The following is a 26119-nucleotide window of genomic DNA, read 5'->3' on the forward strand; positions in this document are numbered from 1 at the left end:
TCTGCATGGTTAATGGCATGAATTAGCTCTATGTCAAGGCCCTTCATGAATGTGTAGGAGAAATGGCTTTTACATGGAAGAAGGGAATGGTGAAGCACTATGGAATTAGAAAAAGGCTGCAAATTGCCACTCCCACCCAGGAAAGTAAGAAATTGAGCACCACTGAAGGCTAGAAATAAAGACACAAAAATGGGCACATGGATGTGTTGGGAGCACATCTTAGGCAGAGGAACAGCCGGAACAAAGTTGCAGAATACAGCATATGTTCAGGGAACAGAAAGTAGATAGAGAATGTAACTGAGAGCCAAATGCTGAAATAATAGACAGTGACCAAAGTACAGAGAGCACTGAATACTCGGCTCTTTTCAGAAGCACCTGCCATGGATGGTTTGTGCAGAGGGAACGACATGGCCATATCTGTTTTAGGAGGGTGAAACTCAAGTGTTAGTGACAGAGGCCACACCCCCTACAGAGTCAGTCATGAGATACACCCTGGTGACCCTCTCTCTACTTTACACCGACTGCAGCCCTCCTGGTGCGTAAGTTAAGACACCACGACAAAGGCAAGAGAAGAAGTAGGAAGGAGAGGAGAGAACATAAAGACAATTTAAAGAAAGAATCTGTAAGACTTGTTGACTGCTATGTTCCACCCAGCCAGCCTCTCCATGACCTATGCAAAGATCAAGCCACTGCTGCATGGCATGGAGTGACTTTTCATATGAGGCTTCAGTCACAGACCTTGAAGCAGTCTCGATGAGATGAATGAAGGGAAAAATGGCTTTAATTATATTAATAATTATTATATTGTAGACAGGTGTTTTTTTTTTTAAGCCTGCTTTTTAAAAAATTACCATTCCATTTAATCTACTCATTGTCAATGAAACTCAAAAAGAAAAACTGAACTAATTTTGTACTGGAATGGAAAGACCTGTGGTTTTCTTTCTTTTCTTTTTTTATTTATTTGGACTACATCTTTCTCATGTAACTACATTTGTCTTACATTTCTACAAGAAGTAATATAGTGCTGAAGAGTCCAGGACTTGGAGTCAACCCTAGCTCTACCATGATATAGTTCTGCTGACCTTGGGCCAGTTCACTCAACCCCTTTGAGCCTCAGATTTTGTGTCTAAAAACTGGGGATACAAGAGTACTCCTTCAGGAGCAGTGGAGGACTGCATGACATGGGCAGTGCTGCACATCATTAGCACACACAGTTACTGCTCAATAAATATTAGATGCTATTGTTGTTGTTACAACAAATATCCTTCCAGGATTATACATGCAAAATGTCAACACAGCTCAAACCACATTTCATCTTGGAAAAGCTTACTGAGAGCTGAAGAATGAGAGCACATCCAAAACAGGGCTCTATCCCTGAAGAAAAAATGGTTTTAAAAGAAAAACATGCATGATAAAGGAAGGGAAAGAATAGAGAGGGAAAAAAAAAAAAGCTGGAAGTAATTAGATAAATATGTATCAAGTTGGACATCTTTAAAATAATTAAACTGATAGTAAATTTTTTTTAGGAAAGAGGCAAGAGCAGGTGCATAACTGCAAACACTTTGGGCTGATCACACCTGACATCAGTCCCACATGCTGCTTACACCTACTTGCAGGGGCAATAAAACTCCTATGGTAACAACTGGGGCCAAGGCAGCCGACAAAGTGGAATAACCATCTAAAATTTAAAGATAGTCTTTATTTAAAAATAGACCAAGTATTTTTAAATTTGCATTTACTTTCTCAATCTGGTAAGTACTGGGTATTCCCCACATCGTTAGCTGAAGAACCTAGAAGTGTTTAATGACCTGAAAAGCTGGTGGTGAAAGGTCGAGGCTCAGTGTTAGAACCTAAAAGAGCAAACAGCTTTTGGTTCCCATTCCCAAAACGACACCTTGAATTTTCAGCTGAGTACCAAAGAGCAGAATCTTATAACCAATTTAAGATGTTCCCTATAGGCCAGAATCAAGCATTCATAGTTTGACAGTTTGACTATTGAAGTCCACTGAAATGAATAACAATGAGGTGATTTTTTAAAAAGATAAAAAAGAAAAAGTCTATTCTTTTAGTCTTTGTTAAAAACATTCTCTGCAATAAACATGTCAGGAGCTGGCCATTTAGCTCAGCTGGTTAAAGCACAGTGTTATAACACCAAGGTCAAGGGTTCAGATCCCCTTACCAGCCAGCTGCCAATAAATAAACAAATAAATGTCAACTTTATAATAGAAACAATAAACAACTGAAACAAAGTGAGTAGCAGCAAACTCTTACAATTCTCACTGGAGGTTTTCTAATCAATTCAAGTTTTAAAAATTAATTTCATCATTTTAAAACTATGATGATCCCAAAAATGTTTGAGGTATAATAGTTTGTAAATATAATACAGTAAGATTCCAATTTTTCAGTCAATATTTTTCTTTCTGCATTTGTGTACAATCTGTCTGCCATCCAGCAAGACTCAAGTTTTAATGATGCAGGCCACACCCTCTCCATTGACTAAGCAGTGAAACACACAGTAGTGACCCTCCCTGGGAACCAACCACAGCCCTCGTCATGTGCATCAAATGCCTTGCAAATAATGTACATTCAAATAACTCTTGTTAAAGGACTCAATTGACCAATCAGGGAGTTACCAACCTCTCGTAATAATCAGGTTCCCCTCCACTATGACACTAGTAACTGTAAATATGCTTGTAATAAAAATTGCATTGGCTAACAGCATTTTTTAAAAATAAAAGAAATTTAATGTCAATCAAGTTGAACTTTGTATTTTAAAATCTAAAATACAAAGCTTTCCTTTGTAATTGAGTTTCCATCATTTGATAAAGTGATAGGAAAATGTTCAGAAACCAAAATTTCCCCTTCTGAGGAAGAAATCCAAGTCAAGTTCTACCTCCCAAACTGGTATCCATCCTGACGATACCAGCCTGCCCAACCGCCAGTAGGAAGTAGATGTGAACATACAGGACAATCAGACAGCTGTACTGCAGGCTCCCCACAGCCAGGGCCTGCGGCTCCCTCCCTCCCTCACTGCTGTTCTCATTCTAACCACTTATTAGCACATAGCAGACGCACAGTAGCTTTTTGGATAAATCACTGAACCACTACTTCCCATTTCTTTATCTGGGACACACTACCTTGCTGAGTTTTACCTTGTGTCTCCAAGTTTCTTTTTCAACAGGAATTTCTGAATTCCTGTTTGTTTTTTAAATATCTTACAGTAAGTCTCCAGATGGCTGGGAGAAAGGCTCATGAAAATAAATATGCTCCCAGTAATGGCTTGGAAGCAATGAGAAAAGGTTACTTGTTTCTCAGGCTATCCTTTCTGTCTAGGCGCTGACCCCTGAACAGAGAAACTCCAAACACTGATAGAAAAGACAATTACACAAAGGAGAATTTGTTGAAAACACAATTCCTATAATTTCTCCTTTTATGAACTCTTCCAAAACATCAGACTTCTTTATAGTAGCTAATCTTTCTTTCTCTCTCTTTTTTTTTTTTTTTAAAGCACTTGTAGCCTCTGAATAAACTGAGACTGGTTCCTTTGACCACAAGGATACTCTGAACACAAAACAGCAAAGTGCAGGCAGGATTAAGGAAGAAGCAGGTGACAGAAGCCAGCTGATCCTGGGAAAGATTTCTGGAACATTCTATAAGTTTTCCAAACCACAAATCTGGTGAATTAGTGTTTACTAATACCATATACACAGTTGGTATTCAATAATTAGTTTTTTCCTTCTCAATGAATTAACTTTCTAATTCTTAAAATAATCTTGCAGTGAGCCAGGCACTTCAGACATTCCTTGCTTGTACAGCAATTTAGTAACACGGGACTGGAGCCTGTTCTGATAAGGGCAAAACAGAAGAACTTCATCATTTTAAAAATGCTCCATCCCTGCTATTTCAGTAGGAGGAACAAGATTTAGGAGCAATGTTAAAATTGTGAGGAAGTCTTCAATAAGTGGTACTGGGAAAACTGGATATCCACATGCAGAAGAATGAAACTAGACATGCGCCGCTTACCATATACTAAAATCAACTCAAAATGGATTAAAGACTTAAATATAAAACCTGAAACTGTAAAATTACTATGGGAAAATATAGGTGAAACACTTCAGGAACTAGGTCTGGGCACAAGACTTTATGGACATGAGCCCGAAAGCACAAGCAACAAAAGAAAAAATAAACAAAGGGACTATATCAAACTAAAAAGCTTCCGCACAGCAAAGGAAACAATCAACAGAGTGAAACAACAATGTACAGAGTGGGAGAAAATTTTTGCTAACTATGCATCTGACAAGGGATTAACATCCATAATATACAAGGAACTCAAACAATTACACAGTAAAAAAATAACCCAATTAAAAATGGGCAAAGGAACTGAATAGACACTTTTCAAAGGAAGACATACAAATGGACATACAAACGGTCAATTAGCCGTGCCTTGGAGATGAGGGGTGTTTGTCAGGTACATAGGAAGCTGGTGTGTGCAAGGGGAAGAAAGAATCTGGTTTCAATCCAAGGAGGGGTGCCTGACTAAGCCATTCATGAAAATCTGCTGGAACTCAAGGAAGATCCACAGTGACAAGGAATGGAGATGTAACACCAGATGAAATGTGGAAACACCACCTAGTCCCGCACTGCTCAGCACAGTCTAAGGATGGATGCCAGCCTGTAAACTGATACAGGGACCCAGAGGACATAAGCATCTCTTCAGAGGTACTGGCCATTGCCTTCCTTTAGGGGTAAAATGCCATGATGCCTCCCTCACCCCAAATTTACAAAAGAATTAGAACCTGATGGGTGAAATTAAAAAGGAAAAAGAAACAGTTCTTTACTACAGATATTTCAAGCACTGAGTTCAAGACCATTCCCTAGTCTATAAAATGTTCAGGTTAGAAGGCAAACCCCAAGTACCCATTACCAATGCTAAAATATTTTTAAATTTTTAATTTTTATTGCTTTTAAATTACATTACTTAGTCACCTGTTTTTCACTAAAAAAGTGATGTTTTCTCTTCTGAAAGTTCTTTTTAATATTGCTGCCCAGAAGCTGAGTAAAAGTAGTTCAGAGTAAATTTTCATTTCTATGTAATCAACCGGTTAATAAAAAAGATTACAATAAAATGCAAAACTTGAGATGCACACATGGGTATATCCATAATAATTATTGATTTAACGTAATGATGGTCTACATGTATATTTCCAAGATCAAAATATGTACACAAAGCAAATGGAAAGTTTTACAAGTTATACATTATTTAATGTAATCACTATCCATTAATAACAGCTTCTCTGCCTTTTTTCCAAATATTATCAAGGAAAGTAACTCCTGAATTGTTCCTCCTGACTAACAACAGACAGTGACTACAGCTGTGGGTCACAGCCCTCAGGTAAGCAAAGAGGGAGGGGGTCTCTCTGGCCATTCAGAGTCCTGGCTCCTAATCACCAGAGATGCAATTCCCAGCCAGGAAAGCCTAGCAAGAAGTCACACTGGGTTAACCAAAACAAATGAAGCAGAGAAAACATGGCTCTTACGCAATTTTCTTGTAGTGTCTTCAAAAGAATCAAGCAGGGGCCGAACCCGTGGCTCACTCAGGAGAGTGCAGCGCTGGGAGCGCAGTGGCGCTGGGAGGGCAGCGGCGCTGGAACGTCGAGGCCGCAAGTTCAGATCCTATATAGGCATGGCCAGTGTGCTCACTGGCTGAGCACAGTGCGGGCATCACCAAGCCAAGGGTTATGATCCCCTTACCAGTCACACACGCACACACACACAAAAAACAAAAGTATTAAGCAGCAAGGTTTTTGACAAAAATGCAACATGCAGCACCAATTCTTGATTTAAAAATCAAGAACTGAGTAATTCTATGAGGTCATTCTCAGTATAAAAAACACACACTGGTCTATTTGCTACTACTAAAGACTTGACTCCAATTAATATGCCATTTGGAAGAACTCTACATTTAACTAACTGGTTTTACTTTTATTTCCAAGATTAAAATTTTCTGTTTATGTGAGAGCCTGTGCCTTGACAGCGTTTACCTATGACAGCATAAACAGTAATATATCTGACTTTCTACATTAGAGAGTTAGAACCAAACATCATGCTCAATGCGACTGCTTCACGAAAGTAGAGGTATTTGCTGAATAGTCCCTTAGGTCCTAGTTTAGACACACACATGTCCTTTTATGAGAGTCAGCCCAGCACAGCAGTTACAAGCAGGCATGCAGAAGCCAGAATGCCTGGCTTGCATTCTTGCCTCCAACACTCTGTAGTGATGTGAACTTTGACATGGTGTTTAAGCTTGCAGTGCCTGGGTTCCTTCACCTGTCAAGTGTTGCTGTTGTGAGGGTTAAATGTATTAACATATGTAAAGTTTCAAAGGTGTCACAGCAACATATGTGATGCTCCTTTCAGCCATTTATTTTAACTTCCAACTTCTCTCCATCTGCCATAGAAACAATCACCCTTGCTGTCGCCACATGCTTGTGGACTTGGACACCCTGCAGGATCTGCTACCTTGCAGGCTCTGGGACCAAGAGTCCTCCTGACTCAGCAGCCCACTTACTCTGTAAGACATCTGTGCGGAACCATCTAGTGTAATGGCACATTGAGTCGGATCACCAAGGCAGGAAAATTACAACTCAAATGAATCCCATGTTTGTTACAAATGAGATTTTAGGAGGAGTGCTAACTGGGTAGGATGGCATTTCTTATCCCCATCCCCACTACAAACAAACATGGGAGCTGCAAATGAGTCTCTGCCAATGATGTGTTTGTGGCAAAAACCACACTAGTGGTGAGCATTCATGGCAATGTTGTTCTCTGGCTTAGGAAGCATGAGATGAGAAATATTTATCGTGGACAGCAAGCTAGGAATAGGAACAGTTTGATTCCAGACCTAGATATATCTAAAAGTATTTAAGGAGGGATCCATGGATCCAATTTTAAATTACATCCAACCACACTGCAGAATAATAAATGGGTAGGTAGCACAGGAAATCTACCTTCATGTAAACTCTCACCATGTATATAATCTCCCTGTGATGCCTGTCACCTTCCCAGAGCAGAATTCACTACAAGGCAAGTCTGAAACCAATTCATGAAGGCTTAGGATTGCAAAACAAGATTGCAAACTTCTCTTCCTGTTATCCTACGAACTTCATAATGGCAGTTGCTATGTCCAAATCATTTTTTATTACCTCCCTACCACTTAACAGCATTTCTTTTCATGTACTCTTTATTTAGATGGTTTAAACAAAAAAATCCTTCACCCATTAGGCAAACTTACAACATGGACTCACTGAAAGCCATTATGATGGACATCTTTAGAATTACATGGTGTCCTCAAAGCTGTATAGAAAACTCATTATTTATACAAGATTTTTAGAGATTCACAACAACAGCAAAATCCAAGGAAATTGACAGGTAAAGAAAATTTCTTTAATCTAAGTGAAAGCCCAAGGTATGAACAACAGGCATTAAGCTTAGCAGAATCTCCTCCTGACATAATCCTGAGCATTACCTGTAAAAGAGCAACAGTAGCAGCATTAGCAACTTAGTTCTCTCCTTCAAAAGGCACTAAGAAAAAGGGAAGAATCTGTTAAGTACAGTCATGCAGTGTATAATGATGTTTCCACATATATGACGGTGGTGCCGTAAGATTACACTGCCCTGGAAACCTTCCAGTGGGAAAAGATGAGGAGGTAGAAGGCAGCGATATTGATCATCCTGATTCTGTATAGGCCTAGGCTAATGTGTGTGTTTGTCTTAACTTTTAAGAAAAAAGTTAAAAAAAAATTTCAAAATAGAAAAAAGCTTATACAATAAGTTTATAAAGAAAGAAAATATCTTTGTACAGCTGTATAATGTGTGTGTTTTAAGCCAAGTGTTATTACAAAAGAATCAAAAAACAAGAAATTCAAGTTTATAAAGTAAAAAAAGCTACAATAAGATAAGGCTAATTTATTTCCAAAGAAAAAAAATTTTTTTTTATAAATTTAGTGTAGCCTAAGTGTACAGTGTTTATAAAGTCTGCAGTAGTGCACGACAATGTCCTAGACCTTCATACTCACTTACCACCCACTCACTGACTCACCCAGAGCATTCCGGCCCTGCAATCCATTCATGCCAAGTACCCTGTGCAGGTGCACCATTTTTTATCTTTTATACTACATTTTAACTATACCTTTTGTATGTTTAGATACACAAATATGAGGGTACTTCAAAAAGTTCCTAGAAAAATAGAATTAAAAGATAATACAAATCTTTCCATGAACTTTTTGAAGTTCCCTCATACCTAGTATTGTGTTACAATTGCCTGCAGTATTCAGTACAGTAACATGCTGTACAGGCTTGTAGCCTAGGTGCCATAGGCTAAACCACGTAGCCTAGGTGCATAGCAGGCTCTACCATCTAGGTTAGCGTAAGTACATTGTAAGATGGTTCACACAAAGAAATTGCCTAAAATGTATTTCTCAGAACATATCCTCAGAATGTATCCCTATCGTTAAGCAAAGCATGCCTGTACTCTAAACTCAATCTAAACAAAGCCACCCTTACTATTCCAATAACACTTGAGTTGGCCAGATCAACCTCAAATGGAAAAAAAAAGTTCCACAGCTGGACACTATACCCATAATCTCATAGAACTGCCACTGGGGTTGGTGTTGCTGTCCCTAAGCCCACCAGAGACTGTTGTGAACACTTTATTCGTATGTTCTACCATTTATGAGGAGAGGGAGAAAGACGACACTAACATATTATTGAGCATATTCTGTACTTTACACACGGTTCTTGACATCTTATCATCAATCCTCACCACGAGGTGGAAATTATTAGCCCCATTTCTCAGATGAGTAAACTGCTCACAAGACTAAGCAAATGGCAAAGCTAGGATAAAAACCTAGTTCAGGATCTTTTTCATATATCCCCTTAACCCCACAGCTAATCTTGCAACCAGAGAGGCCCTCCCCAATGTCCCCACTGTCTTGGACCTCACCAGTCCTGGGTTTTCTCCTGTGGGGTCTGCTGCAGTGCTTGATGTGCAGGAGAGGATAAATGTTTACAGAACAATTAAATACATGCATAAAAAATAATCTCAGAACGGCATACCAAAAGAATTTTGATGTCCCACAAGGCCATTTATAACGGGTCATACTTGAAGGACTGCCTATTTGTATATAAATAACTAAGTACATTTATTTTTACTACTGCAGAAAAATGATCATTTTATTTTGGTTAACTTTTAATATGAAAGTCCTTTTAATAGGATGTGTTTACTGACTTGTTTATCAGATTGATTACTCAACAGCTCTTAAAGCAGCAGATATCAAGTGGGGAAGCTAATTCCCAATTCTGGGCCTCAGTGGGCAGATGAGTCCCATGACCTGAATGGACTATACTCGTTCTCTGAGGCTGCTTTCCTACAGGTGAGAGGCATTACTCGAAGAAAGGATGCACATCCCAGGCATCTGCAAGTGAGGCTCCCTCTGCCTGGAATGCTCTTCCCATGGTTTGCTCCCATGCTTAGAGGAGCACTCCCCAGTTTCCCTGATTAATGTTGCTGCTACATGCACCACCTCTGCCACACCTCAACTCCACTCGGTCACTGGGTCTCATATTGCTCTGCTTTACTGTCTTCACAGCATCTTTCATCTCATTTATTTGTTTACTTATCTATAGATCTTCTCCCCTGGGTCCAATAATTATAAGTCTATAGAAACAGGAGCTTTGTCTATTTTGTTCCCTATTATATTCCCAGTGCCTAGAACATTGTCAGGCACAAAACAATCACTTAATAAATACCTGTTAAGGGGGCCGAGCCCGTGGCGCACTTGGTAGAGTGCTGCGCTGGCAGCGCGGCGACGCTCCCGCCGCGGGTTCGGATCCTATATAGGACTGACCGGTGTACTCACTGGCTGAGTGCCGGTCACGAAAAAACGACAAAAAAAATAAATAAATAAATACCTGTTAAATGAATGAATGAGTGAATGAATGAATGAATGAAGTCTTTGGCTCATATCACCAGGTTCCTAGTAACATTAGAGACAATGGTGATGTTTCCCTAAACAACTCCACTCTTTGGGGTTTGTTTGAAGACCAAACAATTGCAGTATTGTGCTTTTAGAAACACTTTATTAGTGAGCATTTCAAATGGAGAGGGAATAACATAATATACATCATACCACATCACATAACAGCACAACGAACTCTTCTTCAACAATTACCAATACATGGCCAGTTTTATGCAGGTGAAGTATACTTAATGCTGTTGAAAAAAGGCTATTAGAGAATTTTAAAAGTTGTATTAACATCCAATCCAACGTGGATTCCTACCCAGTGTAGGGAAACAAACTAGTGGATTGCAGGTTTCCAAAGAGCTCATCTAGGTTTCACATGGTACTGAGAATGGTAATCACTCCTTTTCCCAGGGACCTTGACCCTCCTGTATCCAGAAGTAAGAAAGCTGCAGGCCCCAGAAATAGATGTTCTACAACTCCAAGGGGTCAGCCATGGCTCCACTCCTAAAGCACTCAGTGGCTGCTTTACCGGCCCAGATTTGACCTGCTCTGCGGTCTAGTTTTCTGGCACAAGTAATAAATAGGAAAGCCAATGAGTAAGGCTATACAGGAGGGTGGCATCCAGATGGCGCCTCCTGAGAGCCCAGAGCTGTGAGGAGACACAAAAGCCGAGAGCTCCTTTCACCAGTGGAGAATAACGGGTGCTCCTGATTGGGTGCTCCTGATTGTGTACAGCAGCCTCGGGCCTCTGCTTATGACAGTGGGGGAAATACAGCAAAGTGGTTATGGACCAGTGTTTGAAGTAATAAGCTGTGACTATCTAGAAAATTAACTTATATAAAATACTTATCAGTGGGAAAACATGAGCATCAGGTAGAGTGGGGAAAAAAATTTTTGTTGGAATAGCAATTATTTTAGATATAGATTCTAGCCAATTATCAATTGCTTAGGATTGAGATTCTCTGGTTTTTGTTTTAGTATTTCAATTGAAAAGATGTAACTATATGTAGTTTTCACTTCAGTCTCAATCTCTGTTACACATTCAAGGCCAAGAGAACATAGAAGAGTGAGCAACAGAAGAAAACATACTCCAAGACACAAAATGAAAAGATACAATCTAATATACCCAAATCAGCAGGCCTCCAACCTGTCATAGAATATCTTAAGAAAGAAAAAAAAAAAGATAAATCAGCATGCCAGACATCTTTGTCTTCAATTCTCCCCACTTACCGAAAAGGAAGAGAGAAAAGGAAGAAAACTTTTTTCTTCTACAACTATCAGGAAGTACAATCATTTTCACAGTGTTTTTATACACAAAATCTTTCTCTGCTTGAAGACATTCACAAAAAGAAAATTTGGTCCAGGCCATTCCATTTTTGCTATTGCCTACTTTTGTGGAATATAATTCCAACGGCAATGAATATCCTTTAAAAGCCGAGACCTTATTCTTTTCATTGATTTACAAAACTACTTCTTTACCCTACTCTCATTTAAAAGTAAAATACTAGTTAGCATAAATATTCTAAATTGGAAGTGAACTGAAAATAAGTTTGCCCTTAAAGGGTCACATCTTCCTTCAAGATAAGTGAACATATCTTAAGGTACTAGAAAAATTCCATTGCAATCCTGAGAACCAGGTAGATGAAACCATGGAAACAATGGAAGATATATAAACAATGCCTTTCCCAAAGGGTATTTAGAGGAAGATTATTGCGGCAAGGCATGCTAATGGAGGGAGTAGTGGTAAGGGTCCCATAATCAAACAGGTTTTTGAACTCCAGCCTCTACTAGCCCCACAACTTAAATATTCACAAAACATGATAGCATATCAAAGGTTCTGAGAAGTTGTGCAGTAAATAAACTGATTTAACTTTATTTTGCTGCAGAACCATTTCTTCCTATGTAGTAAAAATTAACATTGAGTTCACGGAAACACACTTCAAGGAAAGTTGAACAAATCTCAAGTAACAATAACCAGCCAATATAGAAAAATACACTCATAGTGTCCACTTTGTGAAAGAGGAGAAACATACTCGTAGACCTACTTTAAAAAATGTCAGAGGACCATTAACAATGAAACCAGTAACCCGTTAGTGCAATTTTTCCAGAAAATGTTTCTAAATTTGAAAATAAATGCAAACAGCTGAGCTTTTTATTCATGCTTTGGTCATTTCCATAGGGGTATTTTAAAACGAAACAATGGTGTGCCCCATCACTAAACTCCCTTGGTGGGGGAAGGAACAGAACAGCTGCCAATAACTGATGAGAAACGAAGTGTGGAGAGGAAAGGAGGACAGCGCCCTTAAAAAGCCAAGTGCAGGAAGAACAAAAACTCTTAGTGTCTTCCTGTGCTCTAAAGACTAGCGGGCTTCCAGTTAAACGATTTAGGTTCCTAGCTGGCCCCAATCTACCTAAAGCTCCAAAACAGGATTAGCTCTAGAAGGAGTGATCAAGGGGAAGGGCTCATCCACAGACCCTGCAGAAACAGGGCTTTATTTCCATTCTTAGAAGACACAGGTCAAGAGCTAACAGCATTCTGTAGAAGATCTCCAGAAATGAGGGCATTCAGTATTTCCACTGATGAAAGTAGTACATTTAGAAATTCCCAACTCTAACTCAAGAAACGTGGCCATAAATGAGTTAACAACCCTTGAAAAGCTTTTAATGGCAACCTGAAGAATCTGGGGTCCATATTGTTTTCCAAACACCAGTGAAGAAACAAACCTGGAGAACAGGAAAATAAACTATAGTACTTGGTATAATGCAATATTTTATAGCAGTACAAGAACATGAACTACAGTTCTACACATCATATAAATGAATCTGCAAAACTTAAATGTTGAAAGAAGGAAGCAAGTCCCTGAATAATATATTCAACATGATTCTATTTAAATAAAGTTCCTCAAAAAGGGTAAAAATAAAAAGATATTGCTTGGTGCTGTGGTTTGAATGTTTGTCCTCACCAAAGCTCATGTTAGAGCTTGATTCCCAATGTGGCAGTGTTGTAAGAGGTGACTGGATCATGAGGACTATGCTCTCATGAACAGATTAATCCATTCACAGAGTAATGGGTTAATGGTTTAATGGGTTATCATGGGTGTAGACTGTTGACATTATAAGGAGAGTACACAAAAACACTCTGGCCATTTCTCACCATGTGATGCTGTGTTCAGAGCCCCCACAAAGAAAGCCCTCACCAGATGTGCCCCCTGGACCTTGGACTTCCCAGCCTCCAAAACTGTAAGAAATAAATTTCATTTCTTTATAAATTACTCAGTTTCAGGTATTCTGTTATAAGCAACAGAAAACAGACTAATAGACTTGGGGATATATAGTTCAAAGTAACACTGTTTAAAAAAAAAATAAAAGTGGGCCAAGCCCGTGGGGCACTCGGGAGAGTGCAGCGCTGGGAGTGCGCGACGCTCCCGCCGCGGGTTTGGATCCTATATAGGAATGGCCGGTGCACTCACTGGCTGAGTGCCGGTCACGAAAAAGACATACATACATACATACATACATACATACATACATACATACATACATACATAAATAAATAAAATAAAACTAATGATGAACACAAAATCAGGAAAGTGAGGTTATTGGGAGGGCAAGACCTCCTTTGTGTATACTCTTCTAAAGTAGGGGTTATCTGTTTTGTCAGCTGGATGTAGGATATGCTGGTGTTCATTTTTATTGTCATTCTTTAATTACACACATATTTTAATACACTTTCATATATATGATATATTTCACAATTTAAAAAAGTAAGCAGTGAGTCTCCTCAAGCCTTTAAAAAAACAAATTTAAAAAATAAAGTAGATGGGTCAGGACACTCAGTTAGAAAAGATTCATCAACCATGGTAAGGTCAAGAATGTCCCTAGAATTCAGTAAGTCACAGCAATTCAAACAGAAAATTCCATTACATCTTCCCTGCTCCAAAGACCTGGAGGTTACCAGACGTGAATCCATATTTTTTGGTAGTTGGTAGTCTAGGTTTTTTTCAGTTTGTGAAAAGACAATATATGGTGATTTTGGTGACCCTCTTCACAATTACTGCAGTAAGGAACACAGACTTTCAAATGAGCCACTTAGGCAAATGACAAGGGCCAGCAAAAAGGCAGCAGACCAAACTCTTTCACAAGCTGCACTCCAAGAATCACATAAAAGCTCTTTACTCTTTCCCAACCTCCTCTAATTCTTCAATCATCTTTTTACCAATGTCTGAGCTAGGAATATATAAGAAGTCTTCATTTCTTATCTCAGATGTCAGTGAGGGCACAACTCTCAAAAAATCTTCCCGTAAGATTCATCCAGCTTAGAAGCCCCAGGAGAATAACAACCAGTATTTATACAATAAGTTCTTTCAGGTCAGGCCCATGTCTCAGTCCTGTAGTATCTTTAGCACCTACCTCAATATCTGATACATGGAGGTGCTCAAAAATCTTTTACTTTAAAATATGATTCTAGAATCTTGAAATTATTTTTATTTAAAGCTTTTGAAAAAAATCTCAGGATTACTAAAGAAATGTATGTCAAAACTGTAAGCTATCATGAAAAGACATATTTCTAATCACATATTTGAAATCCCATTTATTACTATGTGTTAAATAAAATGTATAGGAGGCCACTGGTTTGGACTGAGCTCCATCACTAGGCCCAACAGGCCAAATCAAAATGGAGCTTCATGTCATCAAGTTGAAACTAAATCTTTATCTGACCCTCCAAGAAATCAGGAGATAAAGAAATAACAGCCAAATCCCCAAACAGGACAGTTTTAGCCAGCATGATAAGTCCCCACTGCTTTAACCTTCACAAGAAAAGTAAATTTGAAATGACCAATCTACTTTTTGTCCTGTTTCTGCTTTCCTCAGCCTTTTTTTGTCTATAAACCCAAACTCTCTGCGGGGCTTACTGAAGCACTATTTTATAGAATTCTATAAATCTCAAATAAAAGCCAATTAAGATCTTTAAACTAAATTTATTGTAATTTTTTCCTCGGACACATGCTTAGAAAAGTCACACACACAGGTTCCAGCAGGACCCATACTTGACTCAGAACATTTTCGGGACATTAATTACAAGTCAAAGCTGCTTACAATAGACATTTTTGGGATTTTCTGCACAACCTCTAGTATTAGACTTGAACTAAGTTAAACTACTAATGGGCCCATATGGTGTTTTCAGTACTGTTAATTAAAAGTTCAGTGTATTAGTGTGCTTCATTCTCCTTTTGTTTGATTTAAGTTTCTCCTTGGATTAATCAATAAAAGTACTTTAATAAAAAGTCTGCAGATTTTTTAGTTACTTACAGGTAAAAATGACATGTCTATAAACAAACAATTTCTTCTGAGGGCAGCTCTTCTTAAACAAAGCTTGCATTTATGTGGGACTAAATACTCTTTTTTCCTCCAATTCTTCCTTATAAATACAACAGAACAAGGACAATGAGTTATGGAAAGGCACAGCATCATGAGCTGAGAAGTGGATCAGAAAGGGCAAGACAGAGAAAAAAAGAAACTTAAAAGACGACACTGAGAAGAAAAGTCTCCCACATGTAGATGGAAATAGATTTAGCATAATTATTACAACACTGCATGCACAATTTTTTTTCTTATTGCTGGCTGTAGCTGGGTATGAAATGAATGCTTAGCTGGTTCAGAAGTGACAGCAACAAATTCCTACAAAACCTACATTAAATGATTTCTCTTATACCTTGTGATGTACAATATCTAAGACAGGAGATGAACAGATATACACCTAAGAAAATTTATTATCTTTACATATGAGCTCCCTATCTGTATCAAATTAAATTCACTTCTCCCTCCAAACAGTCCCCAAATGGGAAAAAAAAAAAAAAAATGCTTCACATCCATCCATCAAATACCTGGGAGAAGAATATCCAAGGTGGAGGGACCAGGAAGTGCAAAAAATACCAACACAGGTGCATGATTGGAGATGGAGATGTTAAGAAATAGGGAGAAAATGGTAAAGGGCCACAAAAAATGTTTACATTATGTAATGATAAATTTAAAAATATATTAAATAAAGAGATAAAGTACTCTTCAACCTAAAAAAAAAAAAAAGAAAAAAGAAAAAAAGAAATAGTCTTACTTTGGACATATTCTGAAGTTAGAGCTAAGGGATTGCTGATGAATTGATTTGAGCTGTGCAGGTGAGAGAGGAATCATTGACAGAAAACAGTGTTTTTCACCTGAGCAAGAGGAAGACATAGGAACAGCTGGTATGGCGGAGGAAATAAGGAGTTTGGTTTTAAGCACACTAACTTTAAGATGCCAGTTAGACATCTAAGTGAAGAAGGCAGGTAGGCAGTCTAGATGCATAAGAGGTCAAAATAAAGATTATGTTTCAGGCCATGAAGCTGGATGAGATTATTCACTGTCTTGCATAGAGTAACCTAGTCTACTAATCAGCATGAATTAAATACACATGGTTTCTCTACCATCACTTTTAAGAGACAATCTAGTAGATGTTTCAAAAGAGAAAGCAAAGTATTTCCTAGACACTTTACTACGATATAACATAAACAACAAAGTCCCACAGGCAGGACCAGATAATCCAGAGAGAGAAAGAGAGAAATGCATTTAAACAAAGTTCAGCACCTCAACACTTAGTTAAGGAGTATGTCTGATTAGCAGCAGTCAGTCACTGAGAATGGGATGGCTACCAGAATAATGAGAAAGACAAACAGTGTTATCTGTTTGAAGGGTCTGTTGGTGAGTAAGGAGACACAAAAATGTCAATCAGCTCTGGAAATTAGTTACTTAATGAAGAGGATATTCGACCAGGAGAGAGGTAAATCAGGAGGAAAATGTATTTAGTAGCACAAATAGCCACAATTGCTAAAGATGTCAGTTATCCCTAACCTGTTCCTAAGAGAATCTGCTGTGCCCAAAACACCATAAGAGGCAGCATATTTATGATACCCTTATGTAAAATGCTCACCTTATGATGGATATGTCAGAATCAAACATGTAATTGAAGTGATCATTAAGTCCAAGTTCCTACTCTGAAAAGGCATGCATTGTTTACCTTTTGTTAAAATATAAGGCTGCCAGAAAATTCAGTTCTTGTAAGTTCCATAAGTTCCTAAATTTATCTATTTCCTGGTGCATTTCTTAGAACATATTTAGATGGTTTTTCTGATATTCAGAACAAAGTTTCATTAGCTACTTCTTGGCTAAAAGGCATCCCCAATTATATAATCGCTGGAAAAGCAAAGTACTGAGCAGGAGATGGAAATTTCCTGTGATACAAAAATTACTTGTAATCTAAGTATGTAATAACTGGGGAATGTTTGAGTAAATTAGTATATATTCAGATGATAACAACTTACAGTCAGGATCTGACTTTAAAGTAGTGCTTTAAAATGTACAGCAATTCCACTTTTGGGTACATACCCAAAATAACTAAAAGCAGAGACCTGAAGAGAGATTTATACACCCATGTTCATAGCAGCATTATTGCCAACAGCCAAAAGGTGGAAACAACCCAAGTGTCCATCGATGAACAAACGGATAAACAAAATGGGATTCACACTCACAATGAGACATTATTCAGCCATAAAAAGTGAGGAAAGTCTGATACCTGCTATAACATGGATGAACCCTGAAAACATTATGCTACATGAAATCAGACACAAAAGGAACTGTACGATTCTGCTTAGAAAAGGTGCCTACAGTAGTTGAATTCATAGAGACAGAATGTAAAACAGTGGTTACCAGAAACTGGGGGAGGGGTAACGGGGAGTTACTGCTTAATGGGTACAGAGTTTCTGTTTGGGATGATAAAGTTCTGAAAACAGATAGTGGTGATGGTTGTCCAACACTGTGAATGTACTTAACACCACTGAATTGTACAATTAAAAAAAAACAGTTAAAATGGTAAATTTCATGTTATGCATATTTTACCACAATAAAAATGCTAATCAGAATATACTTAATTTCCTACTTCCTTAATTGCTAGATAGTAAGACAGAGCAAGACTTCTTTTAGAGAGAACAGGTGAGGATATGGAGAGGTTGGCCGCGGCAAGAAGACTCTTGGAATAAACAAGCAGCTCCTACCTGTCAGGCCAGGTGGGGCCTTCTCTCAGCAGGGGCCTCTGCAGCCCCACCCACCCCACACACACCAGAGGCAGACGCTGGTAGACAGCAATGACATCCCAACTATTCACAATCATCAGCCAGTAGATAATGTGAAAGGCAGACTTTAGTAGAAGAAAGGCAGCTTAGAACCATTCTGTCATGTATAATGTGCAAAAGCACAAACTGCAAGAAAATACAATATCTGAAAGCCAATCATCTCCTGCAGAAGTTTAGAAATCTGTTCCCCAGCCTGGCATAAGCATGGGGAAAAAACCCAAAGTCTGTGAGCCAGTAATCTGTGCCAGCTCCTCTCATCTTCATCAGCCTCTGCACAGTATGGTTTGATGAACCAAAACAAACACGACTCACATATGTATGTTCTTCTCTATAGGTCAGGTATTCTGTGTGGACATATTCTTGGAGTCTCTTATTTTCCAAAATGTTTGAAATACTCCAAACCTGTCTCAGATGAAGTGCAAAGAAATTTTTCTACCACAGTCAGAAAAGATCATAGGAGAGAATCAAGACACTCTGAGAGGCCTGAGGTGGTGATAACTGGGTCTAGACCGATGCAGAACCTGGGAATACCAGCTGGCCATTATGTCAGAGGCCACCGCCAGAGAGCACAAAAGCCACAATTAGTTCTACTTCACAAACTAAAAAAGTGCTTAGGGATCGAGGGAGAAGGAAATTCAGAGTTCACTTTAGTCTGCTGTATCTATTCTGCTAGAAGTAGACTGCAAAGCAGTAAAAAGCCTCACTAGAAATACCTTCTCTTTGCGGCTCTATATCATGCTGTCCAAGATATCTTAACATTAGAACACCACAAAGTAAGAAGCTGTAATTCCCTGCTTTGAGTAAGGTCATGTGTATTAAATGTCATAAAAAAAAGTTATAATGTTTAGAAGGATTCTTTGCAAAAATACATAAAAGAGGTCACATTAAGTCCTAAATTTCAACTTCAGAATAATCAGAGTCACACTAATCACTGAAACCTGAACTTAGAAAGACCGGTGTATAATGGAAATGTTGAGAAAGAATTTAATATAAGATCACAGACACTATAAATAACATAAAAGCTAAACACAAGATTACAAACAATTTGATTGCGTGAGCATTCCAGAACAAGCTCATGTCTCAAGCAATAACTCAAAAGAAAAGAATTTCTCCAACAAACAAAGCAGCTCTTCAAGAAAAAGTTACAGGACTCTCATGACATTTTAAAAATTGTTACCTGCTTTGTAAATATTAGAATAAATAACATTTTAGGCTAAAAACTAAATTCTAGTCACCTGGTTTTATCTTTTTGACCTCCATCTCCAGCAGAAATGAAGCACTACACATAAATACCTTAGCCAACCTGCATGACAGCGCTAATTCCCCTACCACAGACAACAGTCAAGGGCACACAGGTGAATGACAGCTGATGAGCAGGGCAACTGTTATGTGAAACCACTGAACCTTAAGATTAAGAAAAGGAACTAAAAATAGGATTATAGTTTGCCTACAATACTTAAAAAGATACCATTTGTGAAGTATATTATCCTTTATGCTCTTTGAAGGATAAAATGAATTAACAGGAGCCCAAAACTGAGCCAAAAAACTAGAAAATAGAGCAAAATTACTCCTTTCCTGGAAAAAGTCACAATTTATTTTGAAACTTTCATCAATATACATCAAACCATTATGGAATACTGGAACTGTGACGTAGCAAAGAATTTACAAGGGAGAGATCACAAATGCCTAATTCTTTAGCTTCCTAATATAGGCAGTGAACAATGAAGGGACAAAAATTCCTCAGGTGAGAGATCACTTTTTATTTAACAGATTCATGGATTTCCATAGAGACAGTATCTACTTTAACTTCCTGGAGACATCATAATAGGAAAGGAATTTACGGTGTTATCAGGAAAAACCCTGTTCACAAACAACCTCACTTTTCCTAAAGTCTGACCTCAGAGTTCACACCAAGGATAAGTGTTACAGCCAAATTGGCTGGGCGGGACGAAAGGTAGACAAGAAGAACGTGGATATGCCACACTTTGCTGTAACCTTCTCTGGGACAGAAGATTGGGAGTTAATTGTGGTTTCCAGAACAGACTGAAAAGGCTGGGAAGAGAAAGGGCAGTGGTGCTCTCGCTGCTTAGGTCACACCACTACATTAGAGTTCAGAGCGTTTTAATCAGCTTTCTCCAGCATTCATTCATTTGATCGTGACAATCCAAGGCATTCACAGGGCTGACAATCCCATTTACAGACTAGGGCTTAATCTTAGGGGTTAAGAAATTTGCCTAAAATTTGACAGAATCAGACCTAAAACCTAGTTCTCTGGAGTCTTAGTCCTGTGTTTTCTCAAATAGTCAACTTCCAAGCTTATTTTCAATTAAGAAAGGGCCTTTTTAAAACATGAATGAAACACACAAATATGCATAATACCCTTGCTGTTCTTTCATGAGAAAACACTGCATTCTTGAGACTTTGTTTTTTATGTTTGGTATTATGCATATATTATTCCTAAAGCTGTAAGGGCCAAAGTATGGAGAGTCTTTCACATGATAAAGTGCCATTTCTAGTGCTGTTTTTGTTGTTGTTGGTGGTGGTGGTCGGTCAGCTGACAAAGTAGTTTATTCTTAGGTCAAAAGAGTTAGATTATCACTTTGGTCTAGAGTTATTTTGCTACCTTGGACAAATTCTTTACTTTTCTTTCACATTTGTGAGGAGAACTTCCTCTTCCAAAGGGATATCAAATACAATTCATACTCCTGAATTATAATTCATATTCCATGCAGTCTGAGAAGTGATATGGCATATAAGAACTGATTCTAACTGATCAAGCTAATGAGTACCTATTGAACACTTAACCACGTGTTCAGCACCATGTACTGAAGTAAGAATTCAATGTGACAAATACGGCCTTCTAAAACCTCACACATCTTGGGAAGGCAAAAATAAGAACCAGGGACACGAAATACTGTATTCTTGAAGCTTTGCTTTTAAAACGACAGCATTATCGAACAGCCTAAAGCCTCTACAAAAAAACTCTTGGAGGTAATAAATGACTTCAGCACAGTAGCATGATACAAAATCAACACACAAAAATCAGTAGCATTTCTATTCTCCAATAGTGAACATGCAGAAAGGGAAATCAAGAAAGCCTGCCCATTTACAATAGCCACCAAAAAAATAAAATACTTAGGAATTGAGTTAACCAAGGAGGTGAAAAATCTCTATAATGAGAACTACAAACCACTGCTGAGAGAAATTAGAGAGGATACAAGAAGATGGAAAGATATTCCATGCTCTTGGATTGGAAGAATCAACATAGTGAAAATATCCATACTACCCAAAGTGATATACAAATTTAATGCAATCCCCATCAAAATTCCAAAGACATTTTTCTCAGAAATGGAAAGAACTATCCAGACATTTATATGGAATAACAAAAGACCACACATAGCCAAAGCAATGCTGAGCAAAAAAAATAAAGCTGGAGGCATAACACTACCTGACTTTAAACTATACTACAAAGCTATAATAACCAAAACAGTACAGTACTGGCATAAAAACAGACACACTGATCAATGGAACAGACTAGAGAATCCAGAAATCAACCCACACACCTACAGCTATCTGATCTTTGACAAAGGCACCAAGCCTATACACTGGGGAAGAGACTGCCTCTTTAGCAAATGGTGCTGGGAGAACTGGATATCAATATGCAGGAGAATGAAACTAGACCTACACCTCTCACCATACACTAAAGTCAACTCAAAATGGATTAAAGAATTAAATATAAACCCTGAAACAATAAAACTTCTTAAAGAAAACATAGGAGAGACACTTCAGGAAATAGGACTGGACACAGACTTCATGAATACAACCCCAAAAGCTCGGGCAACCAAAGGAAAAATAAACAAATGGGATTATATCAAACTAAAGAGCTTCTGCACAGCAAAAGAAACAATTAACAGAGTTAAAAGACAACCAACAGAGTGGGAGAAAATATTTGCAAAATATACATCTGACAAAGGATTAATATCCAGAATATATAAGGAACTCAAACAACTTTACAAGAAAAAAACAAGCAACCCAATTAAAAAATGGGCAAAAGAGCTAAGTAGGCATTTCTCTAAGGAAGATATACAAATGGCCAACAGACATATGAAAAAATGCTCAACATCACTCAGCATCCGGGAAATGCAAATCAAAACTACACTGAGATACCATCTCACCCCAGTTAGGATGGCTAAAATCCAAAAGACTCTGAACAATAAATGCTGGCAAGGTTGTAGAGAAAAAGGAACTCTCATACATTGTTGGTGGGACTGCAAAATGGTGCAGCCTCTATGGAAAATGGTATGGAGGTTCCTCAAACAATTGCAGATAGATCTGCCATATATGACCCAGCTATCCCACCGCTGGGAATATACCCAGAGGAATGGAAATCATCAAGTCGAAGGTATACCTGTTCCCCAATGTTCATCGCAGCACTCTTTACAATAGCCAAGAGTTGGAACCAGCCCAAATGTCCATCATCGGATGAGTGGATACGGAAAATGTGGTACATCTACACAATGGAATACTACTCAGCTATAAAAACGAATGAAATACTGTCATTTGCAACAACATGGATGGACCTTGAGAGAATTATATTAAGTGAAACAAGTCAGGCACAGAAAGAGAAATACCACATGTTCTCACTTATTGGTGTGAGCTAAAAATAAATAAATAAATTCACACACACACACACACACACACACACACACACACACAAACCGGGGGGGGGAGGAGGGGGGAGACATTACAACTATAATTCCTTGAAGTTGATACGACAAGCAAACAGAAAGGACATTGTTGGGAGGGAGGGGGGAGAGGGAGGAGGGAGGAGTGTTTCGGTAATGGGCCACAATAATCAACCACATTGCATATTGACAAAATAAAATTAAGAAAAAAATAAATAAATAAAATTAAATAAAATTTTTTAAAAAATGACAGCATTATAAGACTGGACAATAGAAGACAAAAAACTGTATGTGCTCGCGAGAGTGTAAATACTAGAGACTCAAAACAATTTTTAAATGCTGTTTCTTCTTGGGCCGGCCCCGGGACACACTCGGGAGAGTGCAGCGCTTGCCTGCCGCGGGTTCGGATCCTATATAGGAATGGCCGGTGCGCTCACTGGCTGAGCGCGGTGCGGACGACACCAAGCCAAGGGTTGCGATCCCCTTACCGGTCACAAAAAGACAAAAACAAACAAAAAACAAACAAAAAATGCTGTTTCTTCTGATGATAAAGTAATATTCTGTCACTGGGGGAAAAATAAATGAATAACAAAAATATATATTGAAAAAATAAAGAGCCACTGCAATCCCATTATCCAAAGATGAGATAACTACTGTTAACATAATTGTGAATTATCCTTCTAGACTTTTCTCTACACCTTTTCCCCCACAGGGTTTCTCAAATGCTTGGACTCTACTGTAGACCTATTAAATAAGAAATTCTATGCGTGGAACAGAGCAATCTGTGTTTTAACAAAACCTCCAAGTGATTTTGATGTGTGCCAAAGTTTGAGAACCACTGACATATGCTATATAGACATACAAACACAAACATACAATTTTCCCCCCAAAATGGAGTTATGGTACACATATGGTTTACATTTTTAAATCTGTATTTGGCACCAAGTTTATATTTTGAAAATCACCTAAATATTGCATAAATACTCTATTGTGAGCCTGAATGCCTTGCACATGGGTGAACAGTATCACAAGATGGTTCATATAACAAATGCAATTAAACATCAAGAGTCAGCCAGACTAAAGCATTGTTGGCTGAATAAACAAGTCATTTAGCAATGTTGGGATCTAATGAAACCCATTTTTAAAAATCTGAGTAGTTACATAAGGTTTTTAGGTATTTTTTTTCCTTAAATAAGGAACATCTGCATTAGCTTCTCTATCTGTCCGTGAATCTATTTTGGGGTTACTTAGAAACATGTTTTTGTTTTCCAACATTCTGGCACTGAGCAGTCAGTTCCCTGACCCGCCAATCTGACACACCGGAACTGTCACCTCAACACGCTCCCTTGTGTCACCTCCATCCCACCACAGCAAAGCACTCTTGCACAGATACCAGCAAAGCTATGCAAGTGCCAGCAGCTTGTGTACAGGCCAGGGGCCTTGACTCTGAATGAAGACTGGAGCAAAGGGGACATCTGTGGGATGAAAGAGAAGAAAACCAGGTTAAGTAGCACCAACATCCTATGGAGACGTTGCCAAATTAGGCCAAATTATTTCTCCAGTTCTGCAATACATACCTTTCCAAAAATCCTGGGAAACCACAACAGAGTAAAACAGAGGAAAAAGTCAAGCTTTCTATTTGCTCAAGGTCACCCAAAAAGATTATCTTAACTGGAAAAAAACTGATTCATGGTAAGATAAGAATGTATCATTGTTACTTTACTAAAAAGATAAGCTTCGTGACCTTGGGCATGTGTTGAACCTTTCTGGGCCTCGGTTTCCTCTTCTACTAAGAATGACATGATTGGAGAACATGAATTTAAGAGTTCTCAAGTGATGTAAGTAAAGGAAACCCAAAAGAAGGACACGTATAATACAATTTTACAGCATCTGTAAGTGATTTACTGGTTAGCAATCGCTCCTCTCAACAAGAAAAGAACACATTCCACCTGCATCCTTCTTTGTTAGAAACCTCCTGAGTAGAGCTAGACAGGGCACAGTAGGCACAGGATGAAAGGCAGTGTGAAAGAGCAGTTAACCTGCAGACTGGAGCCAGAATGCCTGGGCCTGAATGCCGTTTTCACCACTTACTAGCTGGGTGACTTGGGCAAATGGCTTAATGCCACTGAGTCTCAGTTTCCTCATTTAGAAAATGGGTTTAATAGGGTTCTATGAGGATTAAACGATTGTGTAATGTGCTTAGAACAATTTCTCATCTCTATAAATATTAGATATTATTATTATTATTATCAATAATATTATTAGTAATACTGGAGGCCCTACTCAAGAGGTAGAGGGTAAGAGGTGGTTATGGTCTGCAAACATTGTTAAAGTGTAACATATGTGCCATGAAACAGAAAAAACGTACCTACATTACCTGGGGCCATCACAATGACAAACTGAATTGAGTCCGAGTTAAGTAAACATGCCAGTCCTAAGTCCTAGCAGAGACTACCTACCCACTCTGTATTACAGCAGTATCTTTCAGGGTGCAACCTTTCAACCCACAAGTAGAGATCAAAGACAAAGCAGCTCAGAGGAAAGACTCTAGGTAGAGGGTCAGAATAGGGCCTGGGTTCAAATCCCAGCACCTCCACTTCTGAGCTATGTGGTTTCCAATAAGTTATTAAAGCTCTCTCAGATTGATGGTCCTCATTTAATAATATGATATACTTTCACCTACACTATAGGGTTGTTATAAACCTAGCACAGGAATAGCCACATGACAAGTGATCAATAAATGTTGACTATAATGGTTCAGTGGGGAGGTAACAACTCTAATAAAAGGGCTCCAGTTAAAGTGTAATGACTGCTGAAGGACAAATAGCCATCATCTAACCTTTTTCCATTTTGATGCAGGAAGGGGAGAGTATGTACAGATGGATAGGTACCAGGAGGGTATGCAGCCTGTGTTAGGGAGAGGTGATCCACAGGATGGAGAGAGGGCACTGACCAGACCAAGGCCAAACCACAGAATTCACAGCTTTGCTCAGAGACTACCCTCCATTAGAACAAAAGCTGAGTACTGAAATAGCTTTGTCTTTGGGTTGCAAAAATTGCTTTGTTTCTTCTGTCTTAATGTTGGGGGATTTTTTTTCTGTTTGTTTTCATTGCAGACTTTGTTTCTTTGTAACAGTTTAAAGTGACCATTTCACCTGTATTAATAACAGCAATTTAATAATAGAAGAATCCACATGCAGGGACCAAAATTAACAAAGCCACCACTTCCCATAACGACTAACTAGGAAAG

At 38.5% G+C, this 26119-nt stretch overlaps 1 protein-coding gene across 9 annotated transcripts in view; it reads right to left on the reverse strand.

Annotated features, from left to right (window-relative positions):
* Positions 1 to 26119, reverse strand: part of KIF13A (kinesin family member 13A) — a 193748-nt gene that overhangs the window by 117411 nt on the left and 50218 nt on the right. The gene's annotated exons all lie outside the window — the stretch shown is intronic.

This window comes from Cynocephalus volans, chromosome 5, assembly GCF_027409185.1.
Source record: "Cynocephalus volans isolate mCynVol1 chromosome 5, mCynVol1.pri, whole genome shotgun sequence".
Lineage (NCBI taxonomy): Eukaryota > Metazoa > Chordata > Mammalia > Dermoptera > Cynocephalidae > Cynocephalus > Cynocephalus volans.